Source organism: Xiphophorus hellerii, chromosome 5 (assembly GCF_003331165.1).
Source record: "Xiphophorus hellerii strain 12219 chromosome 5, Xiphophorus_hellerii-4.1, whole genome shotgun sequence".
Classification (NCBI taxonomy): Eukaryota; Metazoa; Chordata; class Actinopteri; order Cyprinodontiformes; family Poeciliidae; genus Xiphophorus; species Xiphophorus hellerii.
Window position 1 is genome coordinate 26617669 of NC_045676.1, and position 6044 is coordinate 26623712.

The window sequence follows — 6044 nt, forward strand, 5'->3', positions numbered from 1 at the left end:
TAAAATGCATTCACCCTTCTGGTTGTTTTAACTTTTTAACACTTGCACAAATCAATCACGGTCAACAAATGTTTTTTGGGTTTTTCCCCCACAAATAAAATAAAACAAAACCCTTAAATGTCAAAGTGAAAACTGATCTCTAGAAAGTTATGACAATAAATTAAAAACATGAAACATAAAATGCAATTGTGTTAATATTCACCCCGTTAAAGTGACAGACTTAATTCAACAGAGGTCCAGCCAATTGGGGCTAGCAGTCTCGCAAAGAGTGATTGTGTCTCGAATGGTTGCAGCATGAAGACAAAAGAACACTCCAATTATTGGAAAGTATAAGTCAGGAGATGCATACAAAAAGAATCTCTAAGGCACTGAACATCCCCTGGAGTTTAATTAAACCACAGGTGTCAAACTCCAGTCCTCGAGTTTCCTGTCCTGCAGTTTTTAGATGTGCCACAGGTACAAAACAGTGGAATGAAATGACTTAATTACCTCCTCCTTGTGTAGATCAGTTCTCCCAGCCTTGCTAATGACCTAATTATTCTATTCAGGTGTGGTGCAGCAGAGGCTCATCTAAAAGTTGCAGGACAGCGGCCCTCGAGGACCGGAGTTTGACACCCCTGAATTAAACCCATTATAAATAATGGAAGGTATTTGGCATATATTGTCAAAAAAAAAACCCATTTTGTTGATCATAATTAATTTGTAAAATCAATATCAGAGTAACATATCAAAGGGGGTGAATACTTTTTACAGGCACTGTTGCCATGCGGTCATTTTAGGAACAATAAATGACCACTAACTATTTTTTCTAATAACTAGAAAGTGGAGAACATCAACACCACCGCCTAAGCCTGGAGGAAACCCCAACAACATTGAGCAGGTCAGATGGGAAATAAGAGGCTGGTATAATCCCCTCTTCACATCCTGACTTCTGTTAATAACGCAGTAAAACAGTCAGCAAGTTCTGAGTGGAGCCAGGAGCAAAGCACCAGGGCTGGTGGGGCAGTGACAATGAATATGTCATGAAAAAAACCTGATATTTAGTCAGTGCCTCTTGGTTTTCTTTAAGAGATTAGTGTTACAGGTCCCGAGTGTCAGGACTGTTGTAACAGTGATGACACAATCTGGAGGACAAATAAACAGGAGTCAGCAATGACGATCGTAGCGCTGCCGCCCAATTAAGATTGGATTTTCTTTATTTGTTAACAAACAAACCTTTTATATTACACAATATTAATGTTTTACATTGCCATTGCCTTAAAAACTTGGTCTTCTCAGGCAACAATGAACCTCACACATCACCTCCCCTCACACCTTCATCCCCCACCCAGGTGAAGACAACCACGGCACGTGCACCAGACAGTACAAATTAACTGTCACAAAGCTTTACTGCATTTTAAGTGAATATAATTTAAAACAAAGAAAAATAAAACTTCTTAAACATGGAGACGTTAGGATATAACGGCCCTACATGGAGACGTTAAGTTGTAACGGCTCTCAGAGCGAGCTGGCATATTGCCAAAGTTACCCTCGCCTGATAAAAGTAACAAAACTTTGCACAAAAGACATGACTCTGCGATATATTCTGGTCAACTAATATGTAAACATTTTTACAGGGTACTTTTGGTGTTTTTCTTTACCATATACTGACCTGGAAGACAAATAAACAGAAGTCAGCGATCGTAGCGCTGCCGTTAGCATTCAGATTGCGTCTGGGGCACACCGGAAGTCCATCCCAAGACCAACCTGGAAGCAACGTCCTGGAAACAAAGGTTCCGCTTCGCGACTACCGCTCCCGTCCCCACCTCAGGAAAGCACTATAAATGTAGGCAGATTAACATGCCGAACTGCAAACAAAATGTAATTTGTTAATTTTTTTTTTGTTGAGAAAATAGAATAAATTGTATCTGAAAATATTTTAAAATTATTTAAAAAAAAACTAAATACTGTGGTGGCATTTTTAGGTGCACCACATGCTCCCAAACTTAAAAGGTGGCCCTGACACTTCAAAGCCAGTGATGACAATTCACCAAATATTAACAACTTGGTTATTATCACAAGAACCTCACTCAAAGAACCTTTTCCTTCAGTGTACACATCTTAGTATACAAAATTATAAGGCATTGCAAAGGGACTGTTGTTGCATAAGGTACAGTCTGATGAAGAGCATAAAAATGTCCTTGTACAGATTGCATTGCCCACAATGGTGAAGCTTGTAACCCACACAGTCCAACATGACCTATGACCCCTTGTGGCTGGTAAGAAGGCTGGCCCATAGTGTTGTAACTGAGTGTCTGAGGTGGTCTCCTTGCTTGTGTAGATCTCCTGAGAAATCCCTCCTGAGTTGGTACTTGTTCCTCCTGCTCGATATCAAGTTCAACCTGTTCAGTGTCTCTCTCCAGTTCTTGTTCTTGTTCATTGTCTGTTTCACAGTTTTGAACCAGTTCATTTTCAGCTGTGCCAGGTAACTTCCGAGACATGTTAACAACAAAAGACGATCTCACAGTTTCTGAGCTTAAAAGTTTCCTGCAGTCTCACTTAGGTGAGAAAAGTAACACAGCACTCTTCCAAGATTTAATGTGTGCTAAGCAGTTTGAAAATGAGACCCCTCAGCAGTTTTTGTATAGAATGATTGGACTGAAGCAAAAGATCTTGTTCTCACTCAGACAATCAGACTCAGTCGTTAAGTACGACATTTCCACAATTCAGTGCATCTTTCTCAACACTGTTTGCCAGGGCATAGTGGAGAAGTATGACAGTGTTCGCCGAGACCTCAAGACCCTCCTAGGTGACCCCACTGTCAGTGATGAGGCACTGCTTCCTAACACTCCTCTAATCACCTCATTTGGAGTGTGATTCTCCCTGAGACCCTCATCTATTTGTTTACAGATGCTATTGTAACTGAGTTCTGATGTTGTGTCACTAATCATTCCCCCATGCACTTTGAATTCTCTGCGGGACAGCAGCGGCAAATCTTTCATGGCTATCATGCTCTCACCAGGGTGACTTGGAATGTTCCCTGAACGAGGAACAGAGTACTGTGGTGAGCACAGCTGTTGGTGATGGGGTTTTAGAGTCGGGAGAAGTGGGTCCCCTGTAGCTGGTGGAACTGATGCCCAAGTTGCCTGCTGGTTGCGAGATTGGCTGGAGCGAGGTGGTGTTGGATTCTGTCCCTGTGGGTCTGGAGAAGCGGAAGTGGATAAGACTTGGTTTTATTGAGCTTGAATAGAGTCATAGCGGGCCAATAATCTCTGTATGTCTGTATCACCATAGCCGTCTTGTGGCTGAACAGGGGAAATGGCCTGCTCACTTGTACTTGCTTCTGCTTCAAAGGATACTGTAGCATGTCCACGATTCATCATAGTGCCGTCTAGGAAACATTCCAGTCTTTTTAATAATGGCAAGCCCTGGTCCTCCCGACCCAGGATTGTTGGACATGTCAGGGAGGTAGTCAGATATTCAACACAACTTTCTTCATCATTCTGAGTCAGCTGACTGGAGTCCAGTCCTTCCACGTCTCCAAGAGAAGTTGCGATGAGGTGGGCTTCACTACCTTTTAGCTGGTGTAACTTTTTCTTGATGCTCCAATAGTAGTTGTTTTCTCTCACCAGAAGACATCTTGCTGATCTCGGACGCTTGAGTCCACAGTGCTGCACTCTGCAGGCTGGTACACTCTTTTCACCGGTTACTGGCCTCTCTACTGCACAGTGGGTCACTTCTGGCTCAGGGAACATATAAATACTGTGGTGGCATTTTTAGGTGCACCACATTAGTGCCATCAACATTATATCTCGGTAAATATGTTTCTAGTTGTACTTCTCTAATGAAAATCGACCAATATGGTGGTAACAAACCGAGTCAATATGTTCAAAGATATAAAAATAAACAAGTCCATGAATCCTCTCGCGGTCTTAGCAGCAAATGTCACGGTCAGAGAGCAGGGAAGGTTGATCCATCAGACCGTCAGTTCCTGAAACTACACAATAATGAAACATGTAACAAAGCACATGGGGACAGTGCGATCCCACTGGACCGCAGACAAACTGGAATTAAAGAATAAGTGTTGAACGCAAGAAGCTTTAAAATAACATAAAATCTGTCATCTTAAAAAGGTTTTAAGCTTTTTAGGGTTAAACAATAACCCTGTTCTCATTAGTCCCAATTCATATCAGCTGATTTTATTGGCCTGTAGTAAATTTCAGTAAGAATGTTCCTGCATAATTTTGCTTTGCTACACATTATTTCTGGATTAATTTGTTGTTGTTTTGTTTGTCTGTGGATTAGCTGGGTCATTGCTTCATTATAGATATAACTGAGTAAGACGTTGATGTTCTCAATACTTATTTTCCCCTGCTATGTGTCTTTTAAAGTGACAGGCGCTGCAGCCATCTTAGTCATTAAAACGTTAGAACAGTAGCAGTTTTCTGTGGACAGTAAACTGTTTGAAGCACGGCTTCATTTGACAAGAGAATCTATAACTGATTGTGAAATGCATTTGGTCCTGCAGAACCAAAACAGCCTGTCGAAGTCGCAGGAAGACCTTCAGTACGCCAGCATCTGGTTCCTGAGGAAGCAGAGAGATCCTGTGTATGAAAACTTTCAACCTGGTAAAACCGGCACAGCTGATCTGGAGGAAGAGGGCGAGCAGAACGTAGAGTACGCTACTGTCAAGTTTGGCCAGAGGTAAGTAGCTCTCATTAACATCGTGCTTGGTGAACATTAAGAAACAGCACATTTAAATTATTATAGAAGACAATGTTTCCTTAAGCTGCCAAAGTGTTGTGTAGAGAAAACATTTGTGAAATATATCTTTTAGAGTAGCCTGATTATGGAGGGTTTCTCTTTTGGATTTGTTCTACAGACTTGCTTTACCAAGAAAAAGAAAAACAAGTATTCACAAATTACTCTGCCAAAGCATTTCATGTTGCATTTTCATTTCTTTTTTCTTTTCAGAACTGAAAACCCAGAACCCGAAGATGATTCAAATGCTTTATACAGCGTAGTAAATAAACCTAAACCGGGTAAATAATATCTATTGCTGTACAAACATACTTGTGGTCATCTAGTTGTTCTTTTTTCATTATAATTACCTGTAGCTTTGGCAATCAGCCTCCAGGTAAACATTAGGATGGACCAAAATGCCCAGAGAATGGACTTTCTGCTTTGAACTTCCCTTTTACACATATTGTCATTATTATTATTATTATTGTTGCTGGGAAAGAAGACGATTCAACAAATGTTTCAAATGAAACAGAAAGTGTAACATCATATATATAGAGAAGACATCATCTGGAACTGCATCACAACTGGAAACAGGAAACAAATTGTTTTGACAAAAAAAAGACCTTTCAATTGGGAACTGGACGAAAAAAATATATTAATGAGTGAGTTCTCAAACTTCCCTAAAAGGAGGAAACGTTGGTGAGAGATACGAGGCAATGAGAGGAAGTTAATGGATTCGCCTCACCCACAGAAACAGTCTTTCTGTTGCAAACTCCTTTTTCCCCCAGAACCATTTCAGTTATTTCTGCATAACACCTCAGCTGTATAATGAATCCTGCCTGTAACAACAACAGGTTTGACAGTAAGAGCATTGCACCAGCTCTAGAAGTCAACAGTCAAAAGTCACACCATTAACGCTATCAGTACACTATCTGTACTGATAGCGTTAGCGTGATGCTCGAGAGGACAGTGACAAATGTCAGACCGTCAGTTCCTGAAACCACACACACACACAAAAAACCCCCCAAAAAAACAACTTACCCTGTCGGACTGTACATAGAGTAAAAAACTTGTGGGGTCCAAATGCCTTAAGACTGTGGGAGTTTTAAGGTGACCACAGGTGTGTTTTTGAAACTAATGGGGGAGAAAATTCATTGTTTTATCAGCAATATGTGTTTTTTATTCATAAAAATAAGTGATGACTTACTGATGCCAAATGAACAACAGGTTGTACATAAATAATCATTTTAACTTCCGTTACATGTGTACAGTTTGCTTGAAGTAACAAAAACTACTATTATAATAAAATGAACTGTACTGTG

At 40.6% G+C, this 6044-nt stretch overlaps 1 long non-coding RNA gene across 1 annotated transcript; it reads left to right on the top strand.

The window, feature by feature from the left end:
• Window positions 1-719: 719 nt before the first annotated feature.
• On the top strand, window positions 720-5514 carry LOC116720194 (uncharacterized). Its single transcript, XR_004339346.1, has 3 exons — window positions 720-880; window positions 4508-4683; window positions 4954-5514. It is a non-coding gene; the product is annotated as an uncharacterized LOC116720194 (long non-coding RNA).
• Window positions 5515-6044: the final 530 nt, after the last annotated feature.